Below are 23,120 nucleotides of genomic sequence, written 5' to 3' on the forward strand. Positions count from 1 at the left end.
TAATGACCAAAATATGGTGGCCATCTTACTTTTTCTCAGGAGGTAGACTGAGGCTGTAACTTGGACTGGACAACCTCATGGAATTAAATGTGCTTTACATTTTAGGTTTTGGCAAATCAGGCACACCCTCGTATTTTCTCTCAAATGTTATTGCTATCCTTGGAGCTCCATAATCTCATCCTTCTTCTTAGGTATCCTTGAAGAGACTATCTTCCCATTCAGAACAAAGGCATGATAATTCTAAAGGTCTAATTTTTATTTTTTTTAATTTTTTTTATTTTTTTAAAAAGATTTTATTTATTTATTTGAGACAGAGAGAATGAGAGAGAGAGAGCACATGAGAGGGGGGAGGGTCAGAGGCAGAAGCAGGCTCCCTGCCGAGCAGGGAGCCCGATGCGGGACTTGATCCAGGGACTCCAGGATCATGACCTGAGCCGAAGGCAGTCGCTTAACCAACTGAGCCACCCAGGCGCCCTAAAGGTCTAATTTTTAAAAAGTCAAATTGAGACCTACTTTTTCCAATTTGATAAGGTTTATCAACTGTTAAAGGCAAAATGTGAAAGCATACAATACTTTGTTATGATAGAGAAAACAGTGTGAGGTAGCTGATGCTTCCAAAAAGGGTCACAATATTTCTTTCATCATGAAGTGGAGACTATTTTTCTTCCCCTCGAATCTGAGCTGGCCCTGGACTGCTTTGATTAATAGAATGTGGCAGAGATCATGTTCTAGGATCTCTAAGACCAGGCATTAAGCAAGCCTGACAACCTCTGCTTTGCACTCTGGGGAAAGCCGGCTGCCACGTAAGAGACCACCATGCTGTGAGGAAGCCCAAGCTAGCTATGTGGAGAGGCCACATGGAAAGAGAGACATGCCTGGCCAGCCCCTAAATATTTAGCTCATCCTAGCTGAGGTACCAAACATACAAGTGAAAAAGTGCTCTAGGAAGTTCCAATCCCAGCAGACACCACATGGAACCGAGATGAGCCATCCTCACTGAGCCCCGTCAAAACTGCAGAATCACGAGCAAATAAAAGATTATTGTTTTAAGGCACTAAATGTTGGTGTGGTTTGAAAAGCAGCAATAGATAACCAAAACACAAAGCTAAGCAACAGAAAGGCCCACGGCAGACCGATCAACCTTCTCTAAACTCCACAAAGTGGAATTTGGGGCATAAAAAAACTTCTTATCTCAGGGGTCATTTGCTTTCTGTTTACTCTCTCAAGGATTTGTAATCTTCCTACCTGGTGTTTGTTTATCCCAGTAGTGTACCAAGGGGGTGGAGGAGGGAGCGTGGGAGAAGTCTGCCCCTATGAGGAAGTGTTCGATCACCGTACATTGTTTGCAACTGCTGGAGCATGAAAATAATAAAAAGCAGACTGACTTTTAGTTTTATTATTGTTTTAAAATTTTCTACAGGAGCTTACACACACAGAAATTCGCTGCTTTTTGCCTGCGCCGGGGGTGGGTCGCTCCCACTGCCTCCCTCCTTGCTGTGCCACTGGTTTACATCCGTACATGCAGTGAGCCTCGGAGTCATCTCCACAGCGTCAGCTGTCTGAGCACAACCAAACTGTCAAATCACACAGCTGCTAACCAGCCTCTCGTCTGTCGCCTGACAAAGACCCAGCCAGGTTCCCTGCCTGGGCAGACCCAGCGAATCCAACCACCCTTTAGTTCGCAGGATAATTCTCAGGGGGTTGCTATAGTACCCACGTCCAGGCTGACTCCCTGCTGTGGGGGTGACCCTTTCCCCATCTGTCAGAGTCCTCCTGTCCGTTTTCCATGGAGTTCAATACACTCCCTTATCTACCCCAACAAAAGGGATTCAACCTCAAGTTTTGTTCTGAAGGACTACAGGGCAGGACCACATTTATGCCAACATCCAGAAACAATACAGTTAATACCCCTGCGTCCTGATTACAAAGGCAGGCTGTGGCCATTGCCCTGCCAGGGGTGTCAGGGCTGCTAAAGAATGTTGTTTCCTACCAAGCCACAGATGGGGAACCCCATTGGGTGGCTACTCAGGGCAACCTCAGAACAACAAAGCAACAAGTCGACCAGTCTATACTGAGAAGAATCTGAAAGTGAAATCTACTCAGGTAACTTACAATCTGTCCACCAGCAAATACAGTCCGCTGGGCTTTTACCATCCCTCCAGCATGTTGTGAAATGTTTGAAAAGGAAGCATTTCTGTTGAATTGCACTTTACAAAGAACAATCACATGGAATTCCGGTGAAATCTATTGTCTAAGAGAAGGAAAGAAAGGGTCTCTCTTGGTCTCCAGAAAGCCTGGAACAGAAGGAAGCAAGAGGTTTGGTGACCTCTACTTTCTGAAATAAAAACAGAAAACAGAAATCTAACTGGGCTGCCATTACCATCTCAGGAAGAAGTCAGAAAGGATACCAGGGCCATAGGTGTTATAGCTTTCCAAGACCCTGGAACCTGGTAACTCTTGCATATTCATCTTTTTAACCCTCTATCCACATGGTGATGAGAAACAAAATCCTTAAAATGAAAAGAGTCTGTGTTCTGGCTGAGGTACCAGAAAGGAGAAGGGGGGGTGGGTCTACCCCACTCAGCAGCCAGTATTTGGGGAGAAGAGCCCTTGGGGGCTGTGGTGTCACAGGCCAAATTGTGAGTGATCGATGACAGCCTCCCAGACCCACAGTGCTTTCTCCAGTTCCTGTAAAGTCCTGACTTTAAAGGTTTTTTTAGTTTCTAGGTGAATGCACAAATAAGTCTCCAATTATTAAAAATTATATTAAAACTTAACTGTACCACAGAAAGGGAGGAAAGTGAGCCATCCCTTAATGCATGTGGCCTAGATACATGATACAGAATGTCCCTCCATACACCATCCCAGCCCCTAGGAGCCACAAAGCTTGAAGGGACCGGCCACGTGGGGCAGACCCAACCTGGTCCTAGGGCGGTTGCAGCGGTTACCTGAAGTCTGTGAGCAAAGATCTCTTACGGCTCCTGCTGCCAAGCTACCTCTTCACTCACGAGCTACTTCTAGGTCACTGCCCAACGGTCGTGATGTGCCAGAGGCAGCCTGAGGTGGGGTCTGTAACCATGAATTGCTGTATTATGGGGACAGCTTCAGCAGCATGTTTCTTTCTGCTCTTCTCAAAAGGATGCCTCAAATAATATGATTGCTACTTACGTAAGCTACACACCGCTTACATAGTCTTCCTATTTAAGGAAAACTTACTTATTGGGTTATTCTTTTTGCTGGAATTAACCACCTTAAATATCTATTACACTTTGCAAGATTAATTTGTGTTCTTAAATGTCCAGATTGTTTGTGGTTTTGGCAAAAGACCTAAGTACGTTGATAATCTGAGGCGGGAGGGTTTTTGATTTCTATTCTTTTGGGGCCTCTTCTCCTGCTTTACTCCTCTTAGGAGTAGTCATTTCTTTCCCTTTGTAGCTCAGACAGAGGGAGGACATGAATACGTAGACCTGTAAAGGTTGAACACCATCCACCCATTCATTCAGGCCTGCTGTGTTCACAGCATCCATCCAGTCATCCAGTAATTATTTAATGATCACCTCCTCTATGCCAGGCACCAGAGACACCGTAGCGAACAAAACAAAGTCTCAGCCCTCAAGGAGCTTCCATCTAGTGGAGGAGATACAATAAGCAAGTAAACATATAGTGTAATGAGTGCTGCGAAGAAAAACAAAGCTGGGTGAAGAGTTAGAGACTGGTGGGGAGATAGGATGGTCAGGCGGGCTTCTTTGAGGAGGTTGCACTCGAGCAGCAAGAACAGAAGGGCACGAGGGGAAAAGGTAGCCCAGGCAGCCAGAAGAGCCAGTGCAAAGACTGGAGGCAGAAGAGATTTTGTGCCGGAGGAATAGCGCTTTTCTCGAACTACACAGTGTCACTGAGAATCGGGTGTGACCTGGTATCTGTTGGTTACCTGAGCTGACCCACAGATCTATGAGTTGAAGAGGACTGGCTACAGCACTTTATTTATTTTTTTTAATTTATCTTGAAGATTTACTTATTTAAGAAAGTGTGTGCATGCGCACAAGTGGGGGGTGGGGGGTGCCGAGGGAGAGAGAGAGAGCCTCCAGCAGACTCCCCACTGAGCACTGAGCCTGACATGGGGTTCGATCCCAGGACCCTGAGATCATGACCTGAGCAGAAGGCAGGCACTTAACCGACTGAGCCACCCAAGTATCCCAGAACTTTAAACTCCTTTGCAGTCTTTTGGGTTTCTGCAACACTTCCCGAAAGGCATATAGGTCCCTGGGAAATAACTTTTCGTGTTTATCATAACATGGAACTAAATTTCAGACCCTGAGAACAGGTCTCACAGAATGGGCCTCAGGTAATCAATTGTGTTGCATGCTGGGAAGGCAAAACGACTTTGGAGAATGTGCTCTCTGGTAAGGAAGGGAGAGGAAATTGTGGAGTTCCTGCTCTGTATCGGGACAGGTTTCTTACCGAGTCCCACAGTGTCCTCAACTACAAAAGAGGGGAAAATAATATCAACTCAGGGAGACAATACAATCAGAAAAGTGTCTGGGACATGAGGTATTAAATAAATGTTTGTTTTCACCAGCACACAGACCTTTTTCTGAGGATTTTATTTTAATGGTTTTGTTTCTAATCACCTTGTGGAAATGGGATTTTTTTTTAAAAAGCAAAAACCTAAAGCTTAAAAGCTTTAATAGCTTCTCAGAACTTGAGCCTAAAAACCCAACAAGGTTAAGGACAAAATACTCTCGTCTTCTTTAATAAGTCTATATAAGCAAGAACCACAGAGGTCTAGACCCATGTTTGAATTTGTCCTTACCTAACTTGTGTTTCGTATCATCTGAATGTTTAAAGCCAGAGTTTGGAAAATAAGCCCTTCCCCAGCACACACACTGATACACCTGAGTTACTTTACCTGCTCAAACACAAGTGCAATTGAAACCAATCAAGCATGGAGGCCATATCGTCCATAATTAAGAATAGTATTTAAAGTGAGAAGCAGTTGTACCTAATGGTTAAGAGCACTAGTTCTGGAATCAGACCTTAGTGCAGGCTATCTAACCTTGGATTTGACCTCTCTTAGCTTTAGTTTCCTCATCTATAAATGGGAATGATAAGATTGTCTCTATTAGGTGGTTCTGAGGATTAAATGAGATCATGCATATAAAGCGTTTAATATAATCCTTGGAACTATAGTATGAGCTTATTAAAATGTTGTAAGTGTAACCTGAGAGGACTGAGTTCTACAACCTTCAGGAGAGTGACATGTAAGACAGTGGGTCAAGGAAGGCCTCTCAAGGAGGTGGATTTTGAGCCAAGCCCTGAATGATAATAAAGGAGCAAGTAAGCTCTGTGAAGCTCTAGCCAGTGACTTGTCACAGAGGCAAAAGGAACGGTGAGTGTGAAGGCCCACCATGGGTGTGCAGAGAGGTCCAGCAGTGGGGCTGCGGGGTGAGGAGGAAGGGGAGCAGGGGAAGGAGAAGAGGTCAGAAAGGTCATGAGGAAACTTGCAAGCAGGGATGAGAAGTCTGGATCTCATTCTAAATGTGACAGGACATGAGAGTTGGTACCCTGGAGTTTCAGACATGTTGAGTTTGAAATACTCTTTGGATACCAAGGGGGAAATGTTTTGGGCAATTGACTATTTGGGCCCAGAGCTAAAGGGACAGGTGGGGGCTGGTGACATAAAGGTGTGACCTACCAGCTTGTTAATATTTAAAGACAGAACTGGATGGAATGGGCAGGGAGAGGCTATAAACAGAGAAGAGGGCTAAGGCCTGGGCCTGGGCCTCGGACATTTAGAAGAAAGAAGGATGGGGCTTCTGGGTGGCTCAGTCGGTTGAGTGTCTCCCTCTTGATTTTGGCTCAGGTCATGATCTTAGGGTCCTGGGATAGAGCCCTGTGTCTGGTTCCGTGCTCAGAGGAGAGTCTGCTTGAGATTCTCCCTCTCCCTCTGCACTCCCCTCTCCCCCACACCCCTACTCTCTCTCTCACATAAATAAATAAGTGCATTTAAAAAAAAAAAAAAGGATAAGGAATATTCAGCCAAGAAGACTGAAAAGTAGCAGCCAATTAGGAGAGTGAAAAATTAGAGCGAGGTGACCTGGAATCTAAGTGCTGAAAAAGCCTTCAGAAGGAAATAGTGACCAGGTGCGGAGAAGCCAAATCTGATTAAGGACAGGGACGTGGTCTCTGGAGGCAGCAAGGTGGCGGTCGGTGGTGGCAGTCAGGTCAGTGGTAACCTCGGAGGAACAGTTCTGGGGGATTGATTGGTGGCTACGGAATTCTGATGAGAGAAAGGAAGGTCACAAGAAAGCGAGACAACGGGAAGAGGAAGCAGAGACAGAAGGCCTAAGTGTATAAGTTTGTAACAAAGTGCGGCAGACTGGTCGCTTGAACACTGGACGGTTATTTTCTCACAGTTCTGGAGGCTGGATGTCCAAGATCCAGGTGTTGACAGGATTGGCTTCTCCCGAGGCCTCTTTGTGCGGCTTGCAGAAGGCTGCCTTCTCCCTGTGTCCTCACATGGACTCTTCCTCTGTGTTGTCTGCGTCCCAGTCTCCTCTTCAGATTGGGACTGGAGCCCACTCAGACTGCCTTGGTTTAACCTAAACCTCTTTAAGGGCCCTGTCTCCAAATACAGTCACCTTCTGAGGTGTTGGGGGCGAGGGCTTCCACATATTAATTCTGGGGGTGGGGGGTGACACACAATTCAGTCTGCAACACTAAGCAATTCTTTTTTAGGAATTTTGTTGTGAAGGAGAACAGAGCAAAGGATTGGGGCGGAACTAAAGACCGTCTCTCCGGATGGGGAGGCAGGGAGGTTTTGTGTTTATGTTGGAGTTTTACTACGCGAGAAGTTCTAGCCGCTGGTATTGCTGATGAGAATGGCGCGGTAGAGAACCTGAGACTTGGCTGCAGGGGAGAGGGGGTCATTTCAGAAGCAAAGTCCTGGAATACCAGATAAGGGATGGGATCAAGAGGTGTTAAATGACTTACCAGGTCACTGACTTGTGAGTGGTAGGGCTCGCACTTGACCCCAGGAATCGTAACCCCGAAACACCCTGTCCCACTGACTACATTTCAATCCCTGTTCTTGGGAGCAGCCATAACCAGAACAGTCTCCCCTAGGAAGGAAGGAGAAAAACGCAACTGAGGAAATATGTTCACATATGGAATTATGGCTGTCCTGGCCACCTACTACCACTGCAGGGGTGAGGGAGGTCGTGAGGGGTTCACAGAAGGGGAAGGAGGAGAAACAGGTGAGGCTCTACTTGGCTCATTGATGAACTAAAACACCCTCAGGAAGCTGAAAGTGGCTGAATATTTCCAATCTGTGCCCCAGCATTGGCCTATTTATTTGAACTGAGCTTGGCTACAGGGCACCACCAATTTCAGATAGTTACATCATCAGCTTTTCAAAGGCAGATCGCCACCCTCTCTCTCAGCACCAAGAAGCAGGTGGCTTTGTGATTTTGCTTCTACAAACTCTCTTATCATAGCACTTGCACGTTGGGGCCCAGATGTTAAACAAATCAATAAATAAACCTTGGCTTCACATTTTGTACAAATTTAACTGACACCTACACACACAGCGTCTCTTAGCTGCTGCGTAGCCTCTGGGTCATGGGGTCTCCTGAAAACACTTCCTTTTTTTTAAATTTTTTTGTTTTGTTTTGTTATGTTTTTAAGATTTTATTTATTTATTTGAGAGAGAGAGAGAGCACACATGAGCATGGGGGGGGGACAGAGGGAGGAGCAGACTCCCTGCGGAGCAGGGAGCCCCATACGGGACTCGATCCCAGGACCCTGAGATCATGACCTGAGCTGAAGGCAGACGTTTAACCAACTGAGCCACCCAGGTGCCTCCCCACCGCTTTTTTTTTTGTTAATAGCTTTATTGAGATACAATTCACATGTCACAGAATCCACCCAGGTGAAGTGTACCATTCATTGTTTTTAAGTGTATTCAGAGTTGTCTACACTTCCTTTTTGACGCTGTGCTTCTCACCTGAGTGCACCGGCCGGTCTCCTGATGTTGGCGCGGCTCTGCCATCTGGGTCACAGCAATTTCCTTACCTGAGAAGCTCACCTGAAGGCGTGTGTCCATCTGGCTGACTTTCCTGGTGCCTCGGGAGCAGCTGGGGACTTGTCCAAATTCACCGGTGAAAACCATTCAGTGTCTGTGTTGCGGGCGACTGCTGTGGAATGAATAAACAAGGAACTGGGGGAGCAAGTCTGAACACAGTGAGGGATGGACGCTCTGCTTGGTGCATCCAAATGGCAGAACACCAAATCCCTTACATTTGTTTTGTATCTTCTTACGAACCTTCCCCTTCAATGCTCCATTGCATTATCCTCCAAAGCATTTGTTTTGAAACCGAGTTATGCCCTCTTTCCTCTCATGGAAACCACCTGTAGCAGCAACGACTGGGGCTGCTGCAAACATTTGTTTTTGATAACAGTGTATTCTGAACGTCTGTGGTTTCAATTTCTATTTTTGTCCCTTACTGTCACAATTTTTCGATCTCTTCTTACTTTTTGCAGATAGTTTTGCTTTTCCCAGGCATTTGTACTCTGCTGAAGACGTCAGCTACATCAACTGTGACCTGAGAGTTTCTACATTTCCAAAAATCAGTACCACTGTCCAATGACTTACATTTTCCAATAGGTTTTCTTTTCTTTAAAGATTTTATTTATTTATTTGACAGAGAGAGAGAGAGAGAGAAGAACAAGGGGAGAGGGAGAAACAGGCTCTCCACAGAGCAGAGAGCCCGATACAAGACTCAATCCCAGGACCCTGAGATCATGACCTGAGCCGAAGGCAGACACTTAACCGACTGTGCCATCCAGGCGCCCTCTAATACGTTTTCATCTGCAATATTTAAATTGTTCTTCACAACAATTCAGTGAATGAAGTCGGGGCAACCGTTAATATTCCCATTTTATAGATCAGAAAACTCATGTCTCCTGGCTAGCCTGTGGCAAAAATTAAAGTAAAAATATGGGCGATTTCAATTCTAGCCTAGGATTTTTTTTCCCCTACCATACAACTGGCCATAATATATGACTACGGTTCTCCAGCTGCAGCAGAATCAGAATCATTTAGAAGACTTGTCACAGCACAGAATGCTGGGCTCCACTTCCAGCATTTGTGGTTCCGTGGGCCTGGGGTGAGACCCAAAGATGTTCTCATTCACACCCCTGCCCCTCCACTTTCTCCTTTGCCCTCCCCTCCCTTCCCAGCCCCCCTTGCAGCTCAGGGTGGTCATGTGAATAGTTTTGGCCAATGAGATGTAAATAGAAGTTTTCTGGGAACACCTGTGCTTTCCTGATGGAAAGGGACATCCTTGGCTCTCCATCCTTCCTACCTCTTCCTGCTTAGAACTTATATGTAATGCTCGGAGCTGTAGCAACCACCCGAGGACCAACTCATTAAAACCAGCCAGATAGGAAGATAGGAAGAAGCTTCGTCTCTGGCAGGCCTGAGTTGCTTACCTACAGACTTCTTGCTGCATGAGAAAAATAAATCTCTATTTAAGCCACTGTAGTCAGGTTCTCTGTGACTTGCAGCCAAACGCATCTCTACCCTATACAGAGGAACAGGAAAGAACGATGCGTGAGAGTCTGGGGGACTGCATGAGAAGTACCTGGGGAAAGAGGAGCGAGAGGCTGAAGGGGATGCAATGAGACAGCCTTGGATGACCATTTGTTGAATTTGGATTTTATTCCGTAGGCAAGAAAATTCAGGAAAGGCCCATAAGCTATGCTGATACAAGGTCCTGTTTTGTTTTGTTTTGTTTTTCAAAGGGACAATTTTGATAGAAGGGTGGGAGGTTCAGTTGTAGAGAGCCTATGATTGGCCATAGAAATAAGAGTAATAATGGAGATAGAAAAGCATGGTCACAGTTCTAGGACAGAATCAACAGAATTTGGTCACTGATTGGCTATGAGGGAATGATGGGGACTGACAGAGAGAAGCTGAAGAAGATTCCAAGATTTCTATCTTGGGAGGCTGGGCAGTTGGTGAAGCTTTTAACTGAAGGTAAGAAGACAGAAGATAGTGGATATGGGAGGAGGGTGGGGATGGGTGATAGGAACGAGAGAATTAAAGGTATCTAGCACTGGTTACATGCCAAGCACCGTTTTACATAGAATTTGTGTTATAAAAAACCCTATGGAATAGTAGTATTAGGTTCATTACATCTCAAATAAGAACACTACCGGCTCAGAGATGCTGTTGCTCACCCAAGGTCACTCAGAGTAATGAAGTCAGGGTTGGCAACTATCCCTCCCTGACTCCACAATCCATGCTATCCCCAAAATGCTTCTATAGGGCCATCTAGTTGGGATCCGGGTCTAGAGCTTGGGAAATAGGCAGGAGGTGCAGGCATCATTTTAGGAGTCTTTATTATGTAGATGTTTCCTGGAGTCATGGGAGTAGATGAGATGAGCTGGGAAAAGTGTGTGCATGAAAAGAGAAGACGAGGACAGACTCTGGGGAAGTTCATATTTAAGGGTTATGTCACTTACGTTATTGATAACAGAAAAAACAAGGAACAAAATTAGGATTTTTATTTCTCTCATCACAGAAGTTCTGTGGTGGGGTTCTCAGGGTTAGTACGTTGGCTTCATTAGAGAGCTAGGCCCTCTCATTTCTTCCACCATATTTAGTGTGTGTTTTTCATCCTCAAACTTGCTTCAATCATAAAATGGCCACATTAGGTCCCACCATCACATTTCAAGAAGCAGGGAAGCGGAAGAGGGCAGCCAAGTGAGCCTACTTTCAAGGAAGTCTTTCCAGAAGACCCACCCCATAATTTCTGCTTACACTAGCCAGAACTTAGTCACATGACCTATCTTCAAGGGAGGCTGGGAAGTGTAGTTCTTTAGCTAGACCCCTTACTGCTCTCACTAAATCAGGATTCTCTTGTTAGAGAACAAGGGAGAATGGAAACTGGGTAGACAACTGTAATCTCTACCACTAAGGGTGTAGGCAGAGGAAAAAAGAGATAAAGAAGAACATTGGGGGACAGGGGAGAGAATGATGCCATAAAAACTGTAGTAGTTGGGATGCTTTTCATTTCAAATTATTGAAAAGTCAGCCCAAGCTAGTTTAAATATTGCTCAAGTAACCAAAAAATTTACAAGTAGGGCAGGTGTGTTCATTGGGTTTCTGACTCTGCGACTTTATTTTCTTGGCTCTGCCCACTCTGTGTTGGCTTTGCATTCAGGGTGGTTTAACAAATGGTAATAAAATGGTTGAAGTAGTTTCCAGTACTCACATAGACACACCACATTGTCCAGAGCAAAACAGTCCGTCTTCCTAGCACAACTGAAATTCAGTCATTCATTCAGAAATATTGCTGAGTAACTACTGTGTGCAATTTTCTAGATGTTGGGGATAATGTGGATAAAATAAATAGGAATCCTGCTCCACTGGACCTTGTTTTAGTCATTTATTGCTGTGTAACACATTTCTCCAAAACTCAGAGGCCTAAAACAACAAGCATTTATTATTTCAGTGTTTCTATGGATCAGGAATTTGGATATGACTTGGGGACTCTGGGTGCCTCTGGCTTGGGGTCTCTCATAAGGCTGTAGTCATCTCAAGGTCTAGTAGGGGAGGATCTATTTCCCAGCTCACTCATGTAGTTGTTGGGCTCACGTCTTCCTGGTTGTCAGCCAGAGACATCAACTCATTGCAATGTGGGCCTTTCCATTGGGCCAGAGGTCAAGTAAGAAGCAGGATAACAGTTAGTGTTTTGTAACCTAATCTTAGAAGTGATGTCCAGTCACTTTTTCCATATTGTTTGTTGTGAAATAAGTCACTAGGTTCAGCTCACACTCAAGGGGAGGGGATTATATAAGGGCATGAATACTGGAAGGTGAGGATCATGGGGAACCACTTTGAGGTTTCTACCACAGAGCCATATTCTAGTCAGTGGAGATAGACAATAAACAATAAATAGATACATCATATGTAGGTGACAATAAGTGCTATGAAGAAAAATAAAGCAGAGTAAGGGAAGGCCTCTTTCATTAGATGACATTTGAGTAGAGTCTGAAGCAGATGAGGCAGCAAGGGTAGTTGTGGAAGAGCATTCCAGGTAGAGGGAAGAATAGGTGTGCACTCTCTGAGGTGGGAGTATGCTTGGTTATCTTGAATGAATCACACAACCATCTTGGCTGGAGCGGAGTAAGCAAGGGAGAAGACAGTCAAAAAGGTGGGGTGGGAGACAATAGGTACAGACTTAATAGGACATGGTAAAGACTTTTTTTTTTTTTTTTAAGATTTTATTTATTTATGTGACAGAGAGAGACACAGTGAGAGAGGGAACACAAGTAGGGGGAGTGGGAGAAGCAGGCTTCCCGCGGAGCAGGGAGCCCGATGCGGGGCTCAATCCCAGGACCCTGGGATCATGACCTGAGCCGAAGGCAGACGCTTAACCGACTGAGCCACCCAGGCGCCCCGGACATGGTAAAGACTTTATTGGAGGTTTCCAAGCATGGTGTGATATGATTTACCTTACTTTTACAAGGCTGTGGTATGGGGAACAGATGATACAAGGGCCAAGAGTGAAAGCAGGAAGACCAGGTGGGATTCTACTGCAGTAGCCCAGGTGAGAGATAATGGAGTCTTGGATTGGCAGAAGTGAGAAGTGATAAGATTCCAGATACATTTGATAAGATTTGCCAATAGACTGGCTTTAGGGTATGACAGAGTGGAGTCAAAGATGACTCCAAAGCTAGTGTGAGCATCTGTAAGGTTGAGGTTACTGTTTGCTGGGACAGGGAGGACGAGTCTAGGAGACTAAATCAAGGATCTGACTTTGGTCTTGTGGCCATGTTAAGTTTGGATTGCCTATTAGATAGCCAAGTGGAGATGTTGCAGAGGAAGCTGGAATATGGAGTTCAGGGGTGAGGTTCAGGTTGGCAATAGAAATTTGGGAGTCACCAGCATGGAGTTGGCATGTAGAGCCACAGGACTAAATGAGATTAATCACCTAAGGAATAAGACTTAATGAACAAGAGAAGACGCCTCTCAGAACCTGTGGAAATGGGAGGATTAGGAGGATCTGGTGAAGGGGACTGAGAAGGAGCAGCCAATGAGAAAGGGCAGATGGTGCTGAGGAGGCAATTAACAGGGTCCACCTTGGAGGCCAAGAGGAGAGGTGCTCTCCACCTTCCAGATGCCTCCAGGGGGTCAGGTGGGGGCCACAAGATTTAAAAGGTGGTAGAAGGTCATTGGTGACTTTATAGAGAGCAGCTTGTAAAGAGTCCTAGACTTAATAGATGGATGATGGTGGATTTTGGAGAGTGGAGTTTCAAAAAGCGACCTGGTGGGTACGGGCCTCTCTTTCAAGAATTTCAATGTTAGAAACAATAGAAGTACAGGAGGGGGGCGACTGGGTGGCCCAGTCGGTTAAGTGTCTGCCTTTGGTCATGATCTTGGGGTCCTGGGATTGAGCCCCATATGGGGCTCCCTGCTCAGCTGGGAGCCTGCTTCTCCCTCGCCCTCTCCCTCTGCCGCTTCCCTTGCTTGTGTTCTCTTGCATGTGCACTCTTTCTTTCTCTCAAATAAATAAATAAAATCTTAAAAAAAAAATAGAAGTATGGGAGAAAGTTATTAAAAATATAGAAAAAATAAGTTATAAAAAATTAGAAAATATCTATATCAATAAACAAACACTATAGCATTAAAACCCAAGGCCACAGAAAGAGGGAAATTGTTTTCAGCAAATATAAGAAGGGTTAGAATCTTTAAAATGGAAAAAAACTTATACAAATTGGTAAGAGGAACATTAAGACCCTACCAGGTAAATGGACAAAGGACATGAACAGACAATTCACAAAGGAGGAAATACAGTTAGTAAACAAAGATAAAGAAAAATGTTTGGCACCATTAACAAGGAAAGAAATACAGATTAAAACCACAAGATGACGTGTTTTAAACTATCAAATTAGCAAAAGCTGTTTATTCCCTTTAAGCCAGCAATTCCAGTTCAGGGAATCCTAAGAAACCAGGCCAAATGCAGATGAAAGGACTGGCCACAGTTTTATTTACAATAGTTAGTAAGAGGAAATAATCTAAAAGCTGAACACCAAAAAAAAAAAAAAAAAAAAGGCTTAGAAAATGTGGGTACATTCACACAAATATTAATATCAATCACATGCACACACAAAAAAAATGGGAAGAATTTGTGGTAATACAGTGTCTTAGTCCATTTGGGCTGCTATAAAAAAATACCAGAGACTAGGTCACTTATAAACAACAGAAATTTATTTATCTTGCTAACCCAAGACCAGGGTGCTAACATGGTCGGTAAGGGTCCTCTTGAGGTCACAGACTTTTCATAGCACTCTCACATGATAAAAGAGACAAGCGAGCTCTCTGGGGTTTCTTTTATAAGAGCACTAATCCCATTTTATGAGGGTTCTACCCTCATGGCCTACTGACCCTCTAAAGGCTCTACCTCTTAATACCATCACCTTGGGCATTAAGTTTTCAACATATAAATTTGGGGTGGGGGGCACAGTTATTCAGACTATAGCACACAGGAAAATGCCTATATCATGTTCATTGAAAACAAAAGTAGGACTGCAAATTGTATATGCCTTATACTCTTACCTATGGGAAAAATACTTACAGGAAAAGGAACCTATCCAAATGTCCCCTCCAGGTCACACAGGAAGACTGGCTACCTTTCTTCCGTGCAGCACACCTTTGTGGAGTTCTGTGCCGGCCTCTCTCTGTCAAGTCCTGGGATGACAAAGATAATTCAGAAATTTCTGTCCTTGAGGAGTTTGCATCCAACTAAAGCTTAAAAAAACTGTTCTGTGGGACGGGTGCCTGGGTGGCTCAGTCAGTTAAGTATCTGCCTTTGGCTCAGGTCATGATTCCAGGGTCCTGGTATCTCTCTCCCTGCTTGTGCTTTCTCTCTCTCTCTCTGTCATATAAATAAATAAAATCTTAAAAAAAAACCACAACTGTTCTGTGGGAATAAATAATAAAGTCTCAAAAGGTATAAACACAATTGGGATCCCAAAATATCACAGCAAAAATGAGCCACAAAGTGGACATCAGCCACACAGTTGGGCCTTCAGGGGCCCTGTTGCAGCCCTAGGGTCAAAGTGATCGGGCGCTGGGTGGGGGCAGGGGGCAGGCTTAGCTGTCACTTTTGACTTCTTCTTGGAGACCCCAGTGCTGGAGTTGAGGTGGCCTTGACCGCAAAGGCATGAAAGTCAAGCCACAGCTACTAGAATTGGAGGATCGAGCTGAAGCTTCTGAACAATGTGCATCACCTAACTTCCTGCTCTAAGAGGTTTGGTGCAGCCTCTGCTTGGAAGCACTTGGGCAGTGACAGTGGGTCACTCCTCTCCTTTCCTCTCCTCTGGGCCGCTTCTCTAGCCCACCTATTTGGCCAAGACTGGCTTTGGACGTTCTTGCGGTGGTGTCAGGGTCAGGCTGGTGGGAATGCTTGTGTGTTAGGGTTTCTCATGGATGGAGACCACAGACAACCATACCTTCTATTTCTAGAGTCCTTTACGTACATTTCACATGTGTTTTGAAAAATTCCAACTCACCTGCAAAGGTGGTATTAGTTATTAATAGTGGTATTAGTTGTGAAACCAACCAGCTATTATTTATTTCTTGGCTGTGTCACCTCAACCTTGCTTCCCCCATCTATAAATTGCAGCAACTTGACAAATGCTACATAAGAAAAATAATGGCTCTGATAGCATTGGGCAGAAGGCTCTCCTGGAAAGCTATCCTCTGAAAAGATGAAAGAGGTTATTTTTCAAAATGATGAAGTGTTTTAGTCAATGGCATGAAAGACTGATTTAGAGAGTGAAGACGTGATCTTTAAAATAGCACTGAGTGTTATCCGCAACTGATAAATTGTTGAACACTACATCTGAAACTAGTGATGTACTCTACATTGGCTAATCAGATGTAAATTAAAAAAAAAAAAAGATCATCGGGGCGCCTGGGTGGCTCAGTCGTTAAGCATCTGCCTTCGGCTCAGGTCATGATCCCAGGGTCCTGGGATCGAGCCCCGCATCGGGCTCCCTGCTCAGTGGGAAGCCTGCTTCTCCCTCTCCCACTCCCCCTGCTTGTGTTCCCTCTCTTGCTGTCTCTCTCTCTGTCAAATAAATAAATAAAATCTTTAAAAAAAAATAGATCATAAAGGTCAAGCTAAAGGCAAATGAGCTTCTAATTATGAAGATGAGTACATTTAAAAAATTCAATTCTCAAAAGGAGCTCTCAGTAATTACCATTGAATTAGGACTGCAAGGTCTAAAGACAAACTGCGTTCAAATCCTGGCTTTGCCACTATCAGCTGTGTGACCCCGAGGGAGCAAGTTACTTAATTTCTCTGTGTCGCAGTTTTTTCCTCATCTGTGAAATGGGGACAATGATAGGACCTACCTACCTGATAAAAGTCGTTATGAGAACTAAACGAGTTAGTATTTGTAAACAGCTCTGGGCAGCACCTGGTATGTGATACCTGCTATATAAGTGTTTGTTAAATAAAAATATTAATAAAAGTAAGCACTGATTTTTTTCTTCCTACCTTATTAATAAGGCAATTATCACAAGTAAAAACTAGAACATAAAATAGTTCTGTGACAATATATTGAAGTATTCATTTATGTTTCTGCCTTCTCTGAGTGTCCTTTTCTCCTCCTTTCTTTTTTCTTTTTTTTTTTAAGATTTTATTTATTTATTTGAGAGAGAGAGAGACAGTGCACAAGCAGGGGGAGAGGGAGAAGCAGGCTCCCCACTGAGCAGGGAGCCCAATGCAGGACTCCATCCCAGAACCCTGGGATTATGACCTGAGCTGAAGGCAGACGCTTAATCGACTGAGCCACCCAGGCGCCTCTTCTCTCTTCCCTTCAAGCAGGGAGCCATGCTCTCGTGCCTATGGCTGGAAGGATTCTTGTGGAGTGGGAAGCCCAGAGGCACCTGAAACCAGTGGCTCCTCCAGTCTCCCAGGAAAGCCGAAGCCCAGTGAAGTGACAGGTGATGTGGAATGTCCCTGGAGAGGTGGAGGTGGGTGAGGCCTGTGGTTCCAAGAAGGGAGGGAGAGGAGGAAATTTCCTGGAGAAGGGCCTGGGAGCTAGCGTGCCTGTGTAGGGCCCCAGCAGTGGCATCCCCTCAGGGGAACGACCATGCTGTGCTCTAAGGAAGGCGGTGCCCATCATCCCATGCCTTGCGGCCCAGATAACCTTATTTCAACAAATGGTGCTAGAACAATTAGACGTCATGGGCCAAAAACAAGCAAAAAGAACCCCCCAAATCTTGGCCTATGTCTCAGATCTTACAGAAAAATTAACTCATGGACTTAAATGTGAAACTACAAAACTTTTAGAATAGAACACAGGAGAAAAATCGCAGAATCTAGGATTCTCAGACTTAATGCTGAAAGTACGACCTATAAAGGGAAAAATGGTTAAATTGAACTTCATCAACATTACAAACTTGCTCTGAGAAAGGCCCCATTAAAAGAATAAAAAGAGGAGCTACAAGACAGGAGCAAATATTTGCAAACCACACATTCCACAAAGAACCAGTATCTAGAATATATAAAGAACTCTCAGAACTCAACACTAAAAAAAAAAATCTAATTATAAAATGGGTACAACCCATGAAGAGACATTTCACCAAAGAGGAATACAGATGGCAGATAAACACATGAAAAGATGTTCCACATTATTAGCCATCACAGAAATGCAAAATTAAAATCACAGTGAAATAATGCTGGCCACCAATCAGAATGGCTAAATCAAAAAATAGTGACAATACCAAAGTCTGATGAGGTCGCAGAGAAACTGGATCATGCAGACATCGCTAGTAGGAATGTAAAATGGCGCAACCACTCTGGAAAACAGTTTGGCCATTTCTTTTAAAACTAAACATGCAACTATCTCATGACTCAGCAACTGCACTCCCAAGCATTTATTCCAGAGAAATGAAGACTCGTGTTCACCAAAAACCCATACACGAATGTTTACAGGAGCTTTATTTGTAATAGCCCAGGCATCTTTCAATGTGTGAATGTTTAGACAAACTGTGGTACATTCATACCATAGAATAGTACTCAGCAGTACAAGGGAACAAATTTTTTATATATTTTATTTATTTATTTTTTAAGTAGGCTCCACTCCCAGTGCGGGGCCTAATTCGGGGCTTGAACTCATGACCCTGAGATCAAGACCTGAGCTGATATCTAGAGTCAGATGCTTAAGCCACTGATCCACCCAGGTGCCCCAGGGAACAAACTATTGATATAAGCAATGACCTGGATGAATCTCCAGAGAATTATGCCGAGTGAAAAAAAGTCAACCCCCAAAGTTACATACTCTATCATTCCATTTATACAACATTCTTGAAATGACAAGAATGAAATTATGGATAAGGAGAACACATTAGTGGTGGCCAGGGGTTAAGGAGGGGACAGAGGTAGGTGTGGCTATAAAAGGGCAGCAAGGGGCGCCTGGGTGGCTCAGTTGTTAAGCGTCTGCCTTCGGCTCAGGTCATGATCCCAGGGTCCTGGGATCGAGCCCCGCATCGGGCTCCCTGCTCAGCGGGAAGCCTGCTTCTCCCTCTCCCACTCCCCCTGCTTGTGTTCCCTCTCTCACTGTGTCTCTCTGTCAAATAAATAAAATCTTAAAAAAAAAAAAAAAAGGGCAGCAAAAGGGATCCTTGTGGCGATGGAAATGTTCTGTATCTTGACTCTTTCACAGTCAATATCCTGATTCTGATCTTGTATTACAGTTCCCGTTGGGGGAAATTGGTAAAGGATACCTGAGATCTCTCTGTATTATTTCTTACAACTGCATGAGAATCTACAGTTACCTCAAAATAAAAAGTTTAATTAAAAAATGATTGCAAGGGGATGCCTGGGTGGCTCAGTCGGTTAAGTGTCTGCCTTCAGTTCAGGTCATGATCCCAGGGTCCTGGGATCGAGTTCCACATCAGGCTCCCTGCTCAGGGGGAAGCCTGCTTCTCCCTCTGCCTGCCTCTCCCCCGGCTTGTGCTCTCTCTCTGTCTCTCTCTCTGTCAAATAAATAAATAAAATAAAATAAAAACTGATTGCAAGGAACGTCTGATATAAGTCTCATGCACATGAATATGCTAATAGCAAGATCCCCCTAGCCCAAGATCCCTCAGATGCAAGTTTATTGGTGGACAGATCTATCTTTTTCTGAGGGTCTTTGTAGACTCAAAGTGATAATGGTCCCTCCCAAACGAAATTCACTCCTTTTATTGTGGGTAATATTAAATCCAATGTATAGAAAAACATCTGGGGGAAGCTGTATAAATCCAGATGTTTTTACACCCCTAAAAATAGATATCCATGGGGTATTGTAAATATGTGAAACATATGTGCATAGCAAGAGCACATGCTTACAAAATAGTTTGGAGAATGTTACAGATATCACCTGTGTGTTTCAGCTCCTAGTTCCTAGCGAGAGAGCAGCTTCCGGTTGGCAACTGAGACCTGGTAGTAGGGGTTCTTTCAGAAGGGCAGACTGACTGACCATCTGTTGAGTATCTCGCCTGTGCTAGGGGCTCTACATGACCCAGTTTAATATTTAGCCCTGCGCTAGGGGGTGGGTGATATTACCCCCAGAACAGGTACTGAGTCTCTGAATGTCTCGGTGAAGACATTTGCCTCAAGCATTGACCTGAAATTCAAACCCAAGGCATTCTAGCTCCCACACGGGTAAGTGGCAGCCAGGAAGTCAAACCCAGCTTTGTTTCCAAAATGGCAGCTCTTCACTGCTGTCTTTGTGCGGGAGGGTTTGCCAGCCCCACCTGGGTCATCCAAATGCTGGGTTGCCCCTAGGATAAGGGTTAGCCTTTCTCTGCCCTCCCTGAAGCTGCTGGGGCCAGGCAGGGACAGAGAGGGGGTATGCATGGGATGGAGGGCCCCCTTTCATTCACACTCTGCAGGTGGCTTTCTTGAGTCTATTTTCCCCTTTCAAGCTATCTTAATTGATCATTTTAGCCAGATTTTATCTTCTTAGGAGGGAGGTGTGGGAGGAGAAAAGAGCAGATGAAGGCATAGTGAGATGTCTACCAAACTATTCCTTCTTCCAAGGCTTCCCTGTGTGTACCCTCACTAAAAGTTCCAGGTGCGCCTCCCAGGCCCTGAGTTCGAATCCCACCAAGGCTCAGGCAGAGGGGAGCCAAGGCAGTTAAAGAGAGCACACATTCACAGAACTTCTGTGACCTGCAGCTGCTGGTCTCCTGGAAACTGTCTTTGTCGCTCTTGTTTGCTAGACTTTTGTATGGTGCTCTTTTGACTGTACTTACAGGGCCTAGGATTAGGGATAGAGAAAGGGAGGGAGGGAGGGCGGGGGGAGGAAAGAAGCTGAAGGAGCGTTGGGAAATGGCTCATCTGAAAAGACTGCCTTCAAGGTCATTTCCAGTAAGATATTCAGGTCATTATTAACTTTTTCTGTCAACAATGCTTTGTATTTTATTTTCAGCATCATTAGCGGACTCTTTCTTACAATCATATGTTGTTGTTTTATAACCTTCTGCTTTCATTTCACGAATGGGATTCCCTACCGGAGAGCTGAAATCAACCTTGGCTGCACACTGGAATCACTTGGGAACTTTAAAAATATTGATGCTTGCATCCCAAGAAATTCTGACTTACCTGGGGGGTAGTGAAGTCCGAGGAGCAGTTAAATGTGGTCTGGGGAGCAGTTAAATGTGGTCTGGGGAGCAGTGGGTACTGGACTCATAAAAGCTCCCAGGCAATTCCAGCTTGGAGCTGATGCTGAATGTGTCTCTGAGGATCTGAAATCCCTAATTTTCACATCTTCATTGTTCTGGTAACTCTGTGTTCTCAGGGGGCAAGTTCCTCCTTTTGTTGAGATTTTTGTCTCTTTTGGATGGTGTTGGCCTTTTTCAGAGGCTGGGTGAGCTCACCTGCTCCCTTCTTTTTAAAATAATGCTGGGGAAACGAAACCACTCATGTTAAAGTTTAGTCCACTGCAGAAGTTTCCGTGGTAAGAAATGGTTTGGGGGAGACACCCAAGCTCAAAGAAGCTGACTGCGGGGGTGTATCCTGAGGAAGGCATGCCTGGAATGTGGTTATTGTCAGAAGAAAACTAACATTGTCAACTGATACCTTAACTGTATCGGGCATGGAGCCATAGTTGAGTAGATATTTGTCTACTTACATCTATTCCCCACTTTTTTCAGCAAGAGTACCTTTTGTTTATTTGGGCATCCACCCCTCCACAAGACATGAAGTGTCTGGGGCTCCACCTTTGCCTCAAGAGGAACAGTACCTGATGTAGGCCCACGCCAATCAGCATTTCACATTCCTCTTGCCTCATGATTGGTTCAAAGGTGAGCAACTAATTTAAGCCAGTTAAACTGAAGCCACTATAAAGAGGCTCTTTTTTTTTTCCCGTGTTGTACTTGAACTTGAACCTTGTGGCTGCAGTAGCTGTAGCCATCTTGCTTCCATGTGGAGATTGAGAATTACATAATATATGGAGAGGAAGAAATGATTTGAACCGCAATCTGGCCTTGGTGAGGCCACGTCTTCTGCCCTTAGATTTTCAGTTCTGTGAGCAAATACATTTCCTAAGCCAGATTGAATTGGGCTTTTAGATACTTATAACTAAAATACTTCTACAAATTGTGCTTATGGAGATTTGCTTTAAAAGAAGACTAGAGGGTGAGAATTGTTGCCTTTTATTCAGTGCTTTCTTAGGAGAGCTGATGAGAGCTCCATTTCTTAATCCCCACCCCTATTTGCTGGACTGATGTATCCCTCCCCTACAGAAACAGTCATCTGTTTGGTTAGCCTAGCAGGATGAAAATATCTCCCCACGGCATCCAACTCCTATTTCTGATTCCAGATTTACCAAACTATCTTCCGACCTGTGATTTGGTCCCTTGACTGGGCTGATGATCAGGTAGGTGCCCTCCTCCTGCTCATGAACATTCGGGCATTACACGTGTGCTCAGTCAGCCTCCTGGGAGTTTGGTTAAGCAATTAGTTGCCGGAGTTTGCATGAACTGGAAACCTTGAAGTTCTGGCTGCAGAGCTGAGAACTGTCCCAACTCCATGCTGACCCACCATGATACAGAGGAGCCAACCAACTTAACTCTTCATATCTCTAACTTTAACAAGCTCATTCACATAAAGAGAGGATTAATAAAGGCAGAGTGTGCACATTCAGCATGTGGTTCTGACAACACTGGTTAGCTCTGGGACACGGCACGCCTGGGTTTACTGCCACTGTTGCCCGTATAGTCTTGGGCAGGCCAGCATCTCCCTCAGCCTCTGTTTTGATTCTTCTACCATAAAGTGGAGATGACAATAATAATTTTCTCATGGGGTTGTTGCAAGAAGCAAACAGAACAATATACGTGAAGCCCGAGCATGATAAAAGCTACTTAGCAGCGGATTTTACAGGAAGCCAATGAACCTTCACAGTCTGCAGGCCACAAGGGGTGTCCGGGGTCCATGGTTTCTCCATTCCACCTGGTTTCCCAAACTTAGCTGGGCCAAACAATCACCAGAAGGTGAATCACTTAGGAAAGTGCAAATTCCCTGGCTCTGCTCAGAGCTCCCAAACTAGGATCTCTAGGGGAGGGACTTGGGACTCTTATTTTTAATATTCTTCCCAAATGAATTTGGTGAGTAGGCAGATAATTGCTCTTCAGCCTGTTGCCTCTGGTATAATAAGAGTTCGATACAAGTTAGCTAAGATTGTAATAAAAATTGTTTTTATTATAATAGAGACCTCAATCTTGGGTTTCATAGAGGAGGCAGAATTTAAACTAAGCTGTGGAGAACAGACAGAACTTTGCAAAGAGGAAACAAGGGAGGAAGTCTATACACTGTGTCTATCTTGTACAAAAAAATGTGATAAAATGCAACCTCCGTAGTTCCTTTTATCTGAACTGAAATAGACATTTACTGAGATCACTTGAACAGTGACGTTGTTATCTCATCTAAAAGAATTTTGGTTAATTTTGCCTCTGGTTAATTATTGTTGCCAAAATTTGGTGTCAGCTGAGTCAAAAGTTTTTCTCTTTTTCTTTCTTTCTTTCTTTCTTTCTTTCTTTCTTTCTTTCTTTCTTT

The 23,120-nt window shown here is 44.4% G+C and overlaps 1 long non-coding RNA gene across 1 annotated transcript in view; it reads right to left on the reverse strand.

The window, feature by feature from the left end:
* Window positions 1–5,986: 5,986 nt before the first annotated feature.
* Window positions 5,987–23,120, reverse strand: part of LOC118015036 — a 73,342-nt gene continuing 56,208 nt past the window's right edge. Inside the window, exons 2-5 of the long non-coding RNA XR_004680508.1 lie at window positions 14,643–14,755; window positions 8,084–8,192; window positions 6,991–7,118; window positions 5,987–6,906 (exon numbers count right to left, since the gene is read on the reverse strand). This is a non-coding gene — a long non-coding RNA (uncharacterized LOC118015036). The remainder of the gene's footprint in view (window positions 6,907–6,990; window positions 7,119–8,083; window positions 8,193–14,642; window positions 14,756–23,120) is intronic.

This window comes from Mirounga leonina, unplaced genomic scaffold, assembly GCF_011800145.1.
Source record: "Mirounga leonina isolate KUSES-001 unplaced genomic scaffold, KU_Mleo_1.0 Mir_165, whole genome shotgun sequence".
Taxonomy (NCBI): Eukaryota; Metazoa; Chordata; class Mammalia; order Carnivora; family Phocidae; genus Mirounga; species Mirounga leonina.